Source organism: Canis lupus, chromosome 24 (genome assembly GCF_003254725.2).
Source record: "Canis lupus dingo isolate Sandy chromosome 24, ASM325472v2, whole genome shotgun sequence".
Taxonomy (NCBI): domain Eukaryota; kingdom Metazoa; phylum Chordata; class Mammalia; order Carnivora; family Canidae; genus Canis; species Canis lupus.
In genome coordinates this window covers 43,026,708-43,039,432 of record NC_064266.1, presented here as the reverse complement: position 1 = coordinate 43,039,432, position 12,725 = coordinate 43,026,708, and the positions used below count along the sequence as shown (strand labels likewise).

General features: G+C 54.4%; 1 long non-coding RNA gene across 3 annotated transcripts; it reads left to right on the top strand.

The window, feature by feature from the left end:
• The first annotated feature begins 48 nt into the window (after positions 1-48).
• On the top strand, positions 49-12,195 carry LOC112674174 (uncharacterized). 3 transcript variants are annotated; one of them, XR_003145287.3, is made up of 7 exons: positions 840-1,074; positions 4,368-4,469; positions 6,185-6,436; positions 7,719-8,943; positions 9,282-9,417; positions 9,599-9,853; positions 11,359-12,195. It is a non-coding gene; the product is annotated as an uncharacterized LOC112674174 (long non-coding RNA). The 3 variants fall into 3 exon arrangements; XR_003145286.3 differs by having other exon boundaries at positions 9,242-9,417; XR_003145288.3 differs by lacking the exons at positions 840-1,074; positions 4,368-4,469 and adding an exon at positions 49-346 and having other exon boundaries at positions 6,250-6,436; positions 9,242-9,417.
• The last annotated feature ends 530 nt before the right edge of the window (positions 12,196-12,725 follow it).

Below are 12,725 nucleotides of genomic sequence, written 5' to 3'. Positions count from 1 at the left end.
ACGGGGACTCGGAGCCGGAGGCTGCGCTGCACCTGGCGCTCCCGCTGCCCGCGCTGCCGCCGCCCCTCGCCCACCGCCTCCCACCTGCCCCCTGTGCCTACACCTCATCCCTCGCCCACCCCCCGCCTGCCCCCCGCTGCCCGCCGAGCCCCTCGCCCACTGCCCTCCCACCTGCTCCTTGTCCCGCCCTGAGTCCCTCACCCACCCCCCTCCCACCTGCCCCCCACTGCCCGCGGAGCCCCTCGCCCACCTCCCTCCCACCTGCTTGGCCCTCGTGACAGCAGCCTGCCTCCAGTGCCGGAAACCCTGCGGAAACCTCAACACCTGACATCCACGTCCCTTTAAGGTTTAGGCCTACATGTGAGGCAAGTGTGCACCCCAGCGAGTGTCCGGATCCCGAGTATACCAAGCTTAGTGAATTCTGTCCCAGAGGACACACCCCTGTAGCCACCACCTGGGCTATGAAATCCGGGAGGCAGATCACTGCTCGTTGCCACTCCCGGAGACTGTTTCATCCTGCTGCCCCGGCTTCCGGCCTGAGTGTTTGGCCACCGCAGAGCTGCCCCGAGTTCTGCATGTGCCCTTGGGAGAACTTACGCAGGCATTTCTGTCGGCATTCACTCTTCGTAACAATCCCCCGATGAAACTCGCACCTGTCCACCGTGTGCCGATCTGGCCAGCCCACCAGCTTGCTCAGCCATGGGCTGACCCGCAGACCCCACACTCTCCTTCATGCCCATCACCACCAACCCCTCACAATTGGGGCGCTCAATCTGTTTGTTGATTGACTAATTGACACCACCCCCGCCAAAGCTTCCACCACTGCATGTTGTCATAGGTCTGGAACTGGAAGATGGGTCTAAGAGACAGCAGTGAGTGGACTGACAGCTCTGGGGCATGGGGACCTTTCTCTGCCTGGGGAACCATGAGATCCACCCGTGTGCAGGGCCTCCTGGGACCAAGCAAGTGGAGGCAGCATGCTTCCTACAGGTCGCCTCCCAGATAATTAACCAAGGCCATTCAGAGAGGGCATGGGTGTTTTATCTTCCAGTTGGGTATCCGTGATTTTCCCAGGTATGTCTCCTACCTCCCTTTACCTGACCTCCTTCCTCCCTCGTCAACAGATTTGTGCATTTATGGGGCTGTCCAGAGGATGTATTTTCTTATAACAATGCTCCCCGTACCCAAGGCATGCAATGCTTTTCTTGGCTGTTGGAAGTGATGGGTAGAGGCCCCAAATGGGGGTGATCCTTTTTGCCCACTCAACCATAATAGCGAAGGAGCAGACGGGGCTGGAATGAAGGTGAAAGGTTAATTTATGAGTGCGGAACACACTCTACCTATGGCCGAGCAAGCAGGTGGGCTGGCCAGATCGGCACATGGTGGACAGGTGTCCAGGTGGGCCCAGGGCTTGCTTTCTGGCCTTATCTGTGCGGTTGCTGTTCTTACAACAGAGGGTGGGTTATCTGGAAAGAGGTGTGAATAGTGGATGGCCGTGGAGAGGAGGATCCCTCATGCAGGAGGGCAAAATCTGCTTCCCCCTTGAGAAGCTTCTGAGATGATTTTGTTAATTAAGAATAAATTCATTTCCTGTCTATATATGCTGGGCACTGAGGGTTCGTTCATTCTACAAATGTTTGCTGAGCACATCTGATGTGCCTTCAGATCCAGGAAGGAACAAGACAGGCTAAGTTGCTGCCTCTGCCCTGGGGGAGGGGCCGGCATGTCTACAGGCAGGACAGACAGGGAAGCAAGTGAGTAGAGGCACAGGCGTGCTCAGGTGAGGGAGTGGATGCGTGTGCAAAGAAGGTGACACCATGAAGGAGGCTCAAGATACGGAAGAGATTAATGTGACTGGGTGGTCTGGAAAGACCTCTCTGAGGGTCATTTGATCACAGATCTGATGAGGGAGGGACCCTGCAACGTTTCACGGAGGAGGGAGGCTCAGGTCGTGAGCTGGAACCAGCCTGGGCCGTCTGGAGGAGGCCGGTGCCACTTCCTCCCTGGAAGTGTGGCAGGCACAGAAGTAAGAAAGCAAGTGCAGCACCTTCAGGGAGTCAGTCGAGTAGGGGCACAGACGTGAATGTCACCAGATGAGCGTGCCTCGTTTTGTCATGCTGGATGACGTAACAGTAGGATGATGCGATTCAGAGCGTGTCCCTGATGAGGCAGGGAGGTGCAGGGGAGGTGAGGAGTGACTTGGGCCTTGAAGGGTGAGCTAGAGTTTGCCCCTCCAGCCCCATCTGCTCAGAGATATCTGCAGGAGGCATGTGGGGAGGGGGCCAGGGTGAGAGGTGGGGAGAGTCTTGAGGTTGGAAGCATGGGCTTTGGGACTGGATGTGGCCTCCAGCCCTGGCTCTGCTGTGAGTCCCATCTCGGTGACCTTGGTCAAGTTGGCTAACCTCTCTGGGCCTGTGTCCTCGTCTGTCATATGAATATTTAGGGATCGTAGGAGGGGGAGCAAATGTAAAGGGCTCCAGGTGGTGCCGGAGCTGTTGGCATCACGAGTAATGGAGAGTGTCACCTGAGGGATAGCACGCCGGTTGTCTCAGCCCGAGACACGGTGGGTTTGGGGGGCAGTGCAGGGAGATGGAAACAGGGCTTTGAGTGGAACTAGGGGTTACTTCTTGAGGATGTCAGTTTTGAAGAAGCAGCTGAGGATGGCTGCTGGGCTGGCCTGGAGGGCAGGATCCCTTCTTTCCTGAGAGGCAAGAGAGCACTCAGCTGGGGCGGCTCCTTGGGCCGTCCTGTGGCCTGGTAACCATCCTGGTGCCAGCATTTGCCACATTCTCCAATTTCTTGGAGGAGGGATTCCTTTGTGGCCATTTTGTGGAGGGGAAAACAGGCTCAAACAATCAGTGGGAGAAAAAGGATTTTTATTTTAGGATTTCAGTTTATTTATTCATGAGAGACACACAGAGAGAGGCAGAGACACAGGCAGAGGGAGAAGCAGGCTCCTGATGCGGGACTTGATCCCAGGACCCTGGGATCACACCTTGAACCAAAGGCAGATGCTCAACCACTGAACCACCCAGGTGTCCCGGGAAAAAAAGATTTTTTTTTTAATTTTTATTTATTTATGATAGTCACAGAGAGAGAAATAGAGAGAGGCAGAGACATAGGCAGAGGGAGAAGCAGGCTCCATGCACCAGGAGCCCGATGTGGGATTCGATCCCAGGTCTCCAGGATCGCGCCCTGGGCCAAAGGCAGGCGCCAAACTGCTGCGCCACCCAGGGATCCCGAAAAAAGGATTTTGAAGCAAACTTCAAAGCCTCCTAGGAACTCTGGGTTGGGGGTGGGGACAGCTCTTCCTCCCTAGGGACAGGGCCTGCAGGAGGATTGGCATCCACATAGCCTGGTCCTCCTCTCTCTTTGGACCAGTCAGGATGCCCTTGTGTCTCTGGATGATTTTCAAGTGGCTGAGCTGGGCTGTGGGTGTCCAGTCTAACCCGCAAGTGATTGTGGGGAAGAAACCCGGCTCTGGCTTTTCCGAGGTGATGCCCGACCAGGCCGGTTCCCCGTCGGCGGGTCTTACGAGGGAGTATGGGGCCCCGCGGTGCATCGGGCTGAAAGTGCTGTCAGGCGGCTGAAGCTGACGCAGGGCCCAGATGGTGCGGAGGCCCCGAGCTGCCACCTGCCCGGCTGTCCCTGAAGAAGCCTTCCTGAGCGACAGGCTCGGGACTCGCTTCAGACCGAGCCCGGGCTCCCTGTCCTGTCAGGGCGTGGGCGATCAGTCGTCAATCAGCACAGCCACCACAAGTCTCCACCAGAAGGGCTGCCAGATTCAGCAAATACAGGGCGTCCAGTGAGGTTTGAATTTCACGGAGCATGGAGCATACTTATAACACCAAAGTATACTTATACCAAGAAATTAGGAGTTGTTTACCTGAAATTAAACCTCGCTGGGCATCCCGTATCCTATCTGACCATCCCACCCTCAGCAAATTTCTTCACTGGTCGGTGTACCATACTCCGCAAAGGAGTACATTTGCATATAGGAAATCCTATTTATTTTTGATTTCTGGTGGTCGGGTGTTATTTTATTTTTAAAGATTTTATTTATTTATTCATGAGAGACACAGAGACAGAGACACAGGCAGAGGGAGAAGCAGGCTCCCTGCGGGGACCCTGATGTGGGACTTGATCCCATGACCCCGGGGATCACGACCTGAGCCGAAGGCAGATGCTCAACCGCTGAGCCCCCCAGGAGCCCCTGGTTGTCGGGTTTTAATTTGTCCCGTAGATATCCTCCTCCTCCTTCAGTTCTGGGGGTGGAAGCCTCTTCCCTATGATATTTGAAACAAGACATTTAGGGACCTCTGACCGACACCTTTTCTCTACCTGCTAATTGAATTTTATTCTTTCAGAAAAAGTGTTATTCAGCATAGACTTCAAATGGGAAGAGCAGGGACTGCCATCCTTGCTGATTATACATGGGGGACGAAGGAAATATTTACAGCTTGCGGAAGGTTTGCCGTGTTCCTGCATATTAATATTTTTGGCCCTCTCTCAGCATTCTGGGACAGTTTATTTTTTTATTTTTTATTTTTTTTCCATCTTGCTGTTGCTTTATAAAACATTTCAACAACTGGAGCCAACTGCTTCTTTTTAGTTTCTAAGCTTAAACAGTTTTCTTTTTTATTGCATGATTTTTTTTTTTTTTAACCAAAGAATACTTTGTGCAGCCAACGTCCCCGCCAGCCGGCGTGCCTTTTTCGCAGCACGGGTGATTATTACCCCCACTGCACAACAAAGACGCCAGTGCTTGAGCTGCAAGTGCCAATTTGCAGGGAAGGTATTTGATGGCTTCACAAGAGTTTAAGGAACTCAAAAGTTCTAGTCTTCACGTCCACCCCTCCCCCCCCAACGCTAGCTCCAGCTCCAGTCACAGCCAAAGGACTCTTCTACTTTAGAAATCCTCTTACTGCACACGTCTAACATAACAATTTATTTACATCACTCCGTGGGGCTTCCTGAGAAAGAACAGAGCTGCATCCCTCCCTCCACACCCCACCTCCCCGATGTGCTAGTTCTCTGCCCATCCCCTGGCCCAGGGTGCGTTTTGTCTCCCTTTCCCTCTCTCCTGCTCCTTCCTTCCCAGCCCCTCCTGTGCCAGCTCTCAGGATGTGAGGAAAGCCCAGCCCCTGTGTAAAAGGTCCATTCGATGCCAGGGAAAAGGACCGGCTTTGGTTTCTTTTGCAATCTCAGGTGGGACGTGGCCCCCAAGCCCCCCCTCCCCAGGGCAGCTGCCGGAGTGGAGAGCACAGGGTGTGCGCGGCCCTAACACTGGGCCTTGCAGGGAAGTGTCCGTGCGCTTGGACGAGTCTGCTTACAAGTGCCTGTGCTCTGAGGACGCAGGTGTCGCCCCTGCAGGGTGTAGGGGTGCCTCTGAGTCCCAGAGAGCCAATTGAACCCAAGTGGGGTCATGGCCTGTGACCTGCTCTTCCAGAGGGACAGATTTCATTCCGCCGGCCTGGCAATTCGGAGGGCTTTGCTGTCCAGGCTGCGCCGGCCACCCTGGCTTCTGCCAACAGAGGGCCACACGGGAGGTTTAGAAGGAAAACTGGACCACTGGGTGGGAAGGGGAGGCGGGAGATGGTTTTTACGTGCTTTTCTGTAAGCTTCTCTTGGTCAACTATTTCCTTCCCCGGCGTGCTGGGCAGGCTTCTCCGATCTCCACCGGCCGAGGCCCGAGGCAGGCGACCACTTCCAAGGGCCATCCATCCGCTCACTCGTTCACTCACCCAACACACTGAATGTCTTCTATGTGCTGGGCTCCGTGCCAGGCACTGGGGCCACCAGGGGCCAGGCAGGACCGGCCCCGGCCTCAGGGAGCTTCCAGTTCAGTAAACAAATAAACCAGGAGACTTTCCACAAAAATGCATGCGTGTCAGCCTCATAGGGGCTGATGTGGGGGAGGGAGTTGTCTGCGCAGGATCACCGGGGACAGTGGCATGTGAGCAATGCAGGAGGCCATCCCCAGAAGCAGCAGAGGACACCCAAGGGGACTGCACCCGCCAGCAGGTCTTGCAGGGGAATTTAGACTTTATTTCAGGTTCCGTGGGCGGTGCCCAGCGCGTGTGGTAGCTCTGTCCAGCCCAACACACAGGCTGCAGCCTTGGGTCCCCGGGTCCCCACAGTCCCCCGGGCAATGCTCTCTGATGTTCTCTTTGCTGCTTTTCAGGTTTGGTTCAGGGCTGAGACCTCATGAGAGAGAAGAGGAAGGCTGTGTCCTGAAATCTTTTGCAGACTATCCCCTTCCGTGCTTGGAGTGGTTCTGGGGTAGCAGCTAATTACATCATCCTCCAGCCTGGCTTGGGCCTGGCCGATAGTGGGGGGCATTCTCCTGGCTGTCGTGGTCGGCCAGACGGGAGGACATGTGACTGATGCAGAGCCAATCGGAGTCTTTCCCTGGGAGTTTATGGACAGACACCAGGTTGGGATGATAAAAGTCTCTTTTGGTCCGTAGGCTGGGATCGGGAAAGCTGAGCGCTGTCTGTGGCCAATCCCCTCTCTGCCTGCCCCTAAACACTGCTTTCCTGGCTGTAGGGAAGAAGTCTAAATGCCACAGGAGAAACCAGCCAGTGTGTACAGAGTGGAGAGGGGAGGGAGGGAAGGGTAGGAAGGGGGGGTGGAGAGAGAGAGAGAGAGAGAGAGAGAATCTGGTGATGATTTGAATGTCTGCAGCTTCCTGAGGCCAGCTCTGGCCCCGGGGTTCCCAGTTATTTGAACCAATTAAAACCTACTTCAATTTTGGCTGTGATGGGTTTCTACCACTCACAACATAAGATTTCAGACCGTTTCACTCTGGAACCTCACCTAAGCCTCCCGCCCTGGGGAAAGTCGTGTGGCTGAGTAGCCTAAGATCCCTCCAGTCAAACATTCTCGGTCTTAAATATGCTTAATTCCACCTCCCCGACTGCCTGGTGGCCTCAGCTGCCTCTAGGGCTGGGTCTGTGCCACAAGCACCTGCTGAGTTAGGCCCTAGGGACACCCTGTGTTAGGCCCTAGGGACACCCTGTGGTTCAGCACACCCCCGACCCCCACTGTGGCTGGGAGACAAAGTCACTTCTAGAGGGATGAGGAAGCGGCACAGGGGGGCTGAAGGTTGCTCAGGGACCAGAATGCTCATGTTGGAGCCTGGGGACACCCTCACGTCTCCCCGGGACTCCAGTTAACACCCGGAGCTGCTTCGTGGCTGTTCTTTAAAGAACAGTCTGGGCAATCCCACGTGACCACAAATGACTACAAGGGAAGCAGAGACTACCATTGCTCTTCCCTCTCCCCACCGTGTGCCCCCAGGTTTGAGTGGGTATCTGTGGGGTATCTGCAGAGGACCTACTGTGTGCAGGGCTCCTGGTGTGGGTGGCCTTGGGTCTAAGTCTCACTCCACACCCCAGCCCCAGCCAGTGGTCAGTGCTGTGCACGCAGTAGGCGCTCCGCAGACACTTGTTGGGTGGGGTGAAGGCTGTCCCAGCCATCCTGCAGCTGGACGCCTCACCCAGGACACAACACGGCCCCGCCGGGAGCTAAGAAACATGGTCCCCATCGCTGTGTCATGCAGAGGCCTCTCCTTGTCATGGATGTGGAGACAGGACCTGCTGGGACTCCGCATATTCGATCTAAGAGGCAAATTGATTTTGTGGCTTCAGCTCCTTCTGCGTCCTCGCGTTAGAGTCTGGGGAGACGCCTCTGAGGCTCCTATTGTTCACTTTCAGATGACTTCATACCGAATGGATTTTAAGTGAAATCTTGGGGGCTCTACAGAATGCAGAAGACTAAGCTGGGGATATGTGTGACCTCAGAGATTCGGCGGCGCTGCGATGCCCGAGGAGCCACGTCGGGGCTGGGCCCTTGAGAGCCACTTAGTGGGGATCGCAGTGGCTCCCAGCTCCCAACAGCCCACCGGGGCATCGGGCAGGCCTGAGGGGGTGGTGGACGGACCCTATCAGGACATCGCCCAGGGGACCACTGTCTGCTGGCAGCCACCCTGTCCTTTTCTTTCCAGGGAAAAGCAAGAGAGAGTCGAGGCTGCGTTCGGGAAGCACCCCAGTCCCTGAGGCTGGGCACTGGGGAGGTGAGGTCCTGGGCTCCAAGCTACAGGGTCTCCCAGACTCACCGGGGAGGTGCTGGTCCTCCTGGGTGGGAGGGAGCTTGGAGCTTCCCAGGAGAAAGGGAAGCCCACTGCTGGAGACCCCTGCGTCCTGTGACAACCAGAAGACCCCCAAATACCCTGCAGCCAGCTCACAGGTTGCCCTTGCTGGGGAGCCTTTCAAAGGTTTTGATCTGGGGGAGGGGACACCAGGGCCACTTTGTCCCGCTTTGTTTAGGTTGCTCTGGCCTGGAGAATGGGTTGGGAGGTGGACTGGAAGCAGGGGACCAGCCGGGGGGCTGTTAATGATACCTGGACAAGTGGTGACGGGGCCTGGGCCCAGAGGAGTGGCATTTGGGGTGGGGAGAAGGAGATATGGTGGGATATGGGAGGAATTAGGAGGATGTGTTAGCCAGGACTCAAACCTGAAAAAGTTAGACATGCCACTCAAATCAGCATCAATAACAAAAGGGAGATGTGTAGCTCCCATATGCGGAAACTTCTGAGGCTTCAGGTAAGGCTGTATCCAGGAGTTCCAGTGACACCCTCGGGACTGCTGCCCTCTACTCCTTGGCTTTGTGCACCTCCCAGCGCGCTCCTCTCAGGCAGGTTCTCTCTGGCCGAAGCTGCTCCAGCTTCCAGGTTGGGTGCCGGATCCTTCTTTCCCCATTGTTCCCCCACAATCTCTGGATTCTCTCTGACTCCACGGGGCTGTCATGGGTCATGTGCCATCTGTCACAGGATCACCATGGTCGGCAACAGGAGGAGCTGATTGATGGGCTGGGGCCGTGTGTCCACTCCAACACCTGGATGGACAGGGAGGCATGTTGGTTCCAGGAGAGATGGTCAAGGTGTGGGGGAGGGGGGCCAACGCTGGCAAACCTCCACCAACAGGGTGGGGGGCCCAGTGGGCACGGGGAGGAATGGATGTTACGGGTGGCCCTGAGCATCACGCTCAGGTATGAGCTGGGTGCCACGCACTGAGCCTGCCAACAAGGGGGCGCGAGGCAATGACATGTGGACAAAATCAAACCAGAATAACTGTCTGGCTCTGCCCGACGTCCGTGTTCCTGATTCATAGATTTGTGATGATCCGGCCTTTGTGTGCCTATAACTCAGCTGTCATTTCCACTTTATCTCTTACTTAAGATCTTGTCACACTGCTATGTGTTCACTGCTTCTCGTTCAGGGAAAAAGGATGAGCCAGAGCAATTTTGCTTTTTATCTCCTGGGACAATCGGCTTATCACGCTGACGATAATCGGGATGGGTTTTACAGGAAAACAACTTTTTTTTTTTTGGTCCAACGAAGAAAACATTTTGATGGTAAGTTTGTTGTGTGGGGGGCCGTCAGGGCCCGAGTTCAGGGACATGTTTGGGTGTGTCGGGGCAGCTCAAGCCATGTTCTTAAATTGTGAGGCTCCCTCCCTACCCGGCGTGAGGGGCTCCAACCCACTTGCAGCCTTTTGCTGGATCTTGTAACAAAAATGTGTCTTCCCATCCGCAGGTTCCTCGCTCTTTAGGATCGACATCAAGGTCTTTGGGATCGTAGGGTGCCGTTTGTCCTTGAGGTCTCTGGGCTTGCGGTCACTTCCTGTCTCTCAGTGGCTCCCCTCTTCTGTCTGTGGTTCCAAAACAGTGAAGGGCATGGGCGTGAAGGATGCCTGGGTTCTGTTGCTCCTGAACTCTGGTCTCTAATAACAATCACCCCCAAACCACACAGGAGCCACAGTGGGAACCGTTCCATGGAGCCAGGCAAGGGGTATGTACTTCCACGTGTGGTCTGCATAGAATCACGGGGGAATCAAGTCATGTGTGCCACCGACCCACGGCAGAGCATGACCCCCACTCTGATAGCACCAGTGACGTTGCCGTTGGTGACACGGTTTTGTGAGACAATTCACCATCTTACCTGAATTCGTCCAGGATGAGGGGGGACACCCACGTGGCTGCAGGAGGGCTCAGGTGTTCTTGAGTGGCTCTGACCACTTGCCAGTCTCCCAGAACTTTGACCTTTAACTGGAAAAACATCAGAAATTCTTACCATGGTCAGTTCTGGAAGCTGAAGGCTCATGACACCGTGCACTGTCTATTTTAGTTCAGTTCACGCTGAAATTCATTCATTTAACAGAAGTTTGTGAGCATCCTATGTGTGCATGGGTAGGTGAGCAAGGCTTTGTGGTCCCTGCCATCAGGGGCCTTTCTATAGGTCCCAGTTGCTGGGAGGCCCAGGGTGGAAAGTGGGGTACAGTGGGAGGAAGCCCAAGCCCCCAGGAGCTCCCGGCCTGTGGGATCGCTGGACGTGTCTAGTCACCGGTGGGCCGTGAAAGAGGGAGTGCGGTGTCTCACCGGGGACTCAGCCTGTCCCAACACCACATGGTCAAGGGGTCAAGGGGACATCCTGCTGTGGCCGGATCACAGAATATGAGCCCTGGGGGGGGTAGTGGGGACCAGGAGGATGTCCTGACGGCAGAGAGAACCGGTGACATAGCACTGGGGTGGGAAATAGCATGTCCATGGCTCCTGACCTCATTCATCTGCCTCCCATCTCACCTGGTGAGCCCCCGCCCGCCCCTCTCACCGCCTCTCGTCTCACCTGGTGAGCCCCCGCCCGGCCCCTCTCGCTGCTTCCCACCAGCAGCCAGAGTGGGCTGGGCAGCCACAAGCTGGATCATGTGCCCTCCCTGCATTAAGCCCCCAGAGCAGTGACGTGGGATGAGCGCTGGGCTGCTGAGCGAGGCTCCTCGGTGTGAATCCTTCCTTATTTACCAGCCATGCTCAGTTGAGAAGATTCCTTCATCTTGGGGGGTCACAGGGATCCCCACCTTGACAGTTGTCATGAGGAAGAAATGACTTACTGCCATATATGAAAGGCATTTGCCCTCTGCCTGGCTCGTGTTAAAGGCAATGAAAGTGTTTGCTCTTAGGGTCAGGTGGAGGTTGCTCATGGTGGGCACGGGCCCCGCCTGGGCTGACCCGTTCACCTTGACCTCACCTCCAACCTTTCACAGTCTGAGCTCCTGCCGCACTGGCTGGTTTCCGTCTAGGAGATACTTCAGGCAAATTCCTGCCTCTGGGCCTTTGCACTTGCCTTCTCTATGCCTGGAATGCATGTTGCTTTTCTCCCTCTTCCCTTAGAAAGTAACCCTGTTGTCACTTCCTCCAGGAAGGCTTTCCAGACTAGCCCAGATGGTCTCCCCACAGTTTGGTAACAATTGTAGAAATGTTCTTTCCCTCAGAGTATGTTTTCACAGTGTTTTTTCACAGGTAAATTTTGCACAACACTGGATGTGCGGAGTCCAGGGCAGTGATGGCTCTTGGTTGGCACTAGTAAATAGCTGCTGAATGCACGGATGAGGCAATGTTGAAAGCATGTCAGCCTGCCGTTCTCACCACACTCGTGCCAACTGGCTGCAGGGACCAACAGGTGGATCAGTGTGCTGCACGTACGTGGAGGTGTTTGCTGAACGTACGTGGAGGTGTTTGCAGAACTCAAGACGAGGCAGGAACAGGACAAGACTGTCTTTCCCCTTCTGTCTTCCTCCCTCCTTTGGGGTGCCATGTTCTCAAGGGTGCGTGCTGCACCCCACTGGGCCCTCCTGGGTACCCCCTGAATGCTGCTGGCGAGGCCATGCAGATTAGGGCAGAAGTAAAAAGACAAAACTTTGAGTTCTTTGGCTCCTTTGGGTTTAAATCAAACTCTCACTGTAATTTCAAACTACTTTTTTTTTTTTTTTTGGTGGGTATATTTTATACAGAGCATATTTCAAATCAAAGAGAGAGAACATTTCCCCCCCTTCTTCCCGTGAAAGGCAGGGGGTCTAAGACATTTTAATAGCTTTCATATTCCTCGCTCCAAATATATTATTTCAGCACAATAGTTTCTTTGCGGGAGAATTGCTTAAATGATTCAAAATGGATTTAAAAATATATTTCAAGTTTTAATTTTATGCACAGAACATTAATGAGCGGAGTGCCTTAGAGACTGCCTGTCAGTTTAACATATTCACAATATTCTCAACACAGATGTTATTCCATCTAAATCCTTTTAGAGGGAAGAAACCAGTAATTTTTTTCTTGGGGGATGTCAGAAAATAAATTATTTTTGAAATTGTATTTTGATCCCAGAATTCTGCACAAAGTATCGTCGTTAGGGTCTGGGTGTGTTGAGTCCCTTGGACACCAAACTTTTAAAAAGTCCAGAAAAGAGAAGCAGCCAGAAGCCTTTGTTCGTTTCATGTTGTTCGTGTTCTCTCGCGAGGACTCTGAGCTTCGACAAGTGGGAGTAGAAATAAGGAAGACTTCCCCGGGCTGCGCATCGGAAGGGTTAGGGTCAGGGTCAGGGTTAGGGGGTAGGGTCAGGGTTGGGGTCAGGGTCAGGGTTAGAGTTTAGGGTAAAGGTTAGGTAGGGTCAGGGTTAGGGTTAAGGGTGAGAGTTAGGGTTATTGGTTACGGTTAAGGTTGGGCATCTTTCAAACAAGTGGTGGGGTGGACCCATACTGGGTCTGATGGGGAAATAGGTTGAAAGAATGACTCTCATCATTTTGTTTCATTCTCTTGAATGAAGCTGGTTCCTGGCATCAGTGCAAATGCATCTCCTTTGCTTCTCAGGAGGCAGTTCAGGCCCAGCCAGT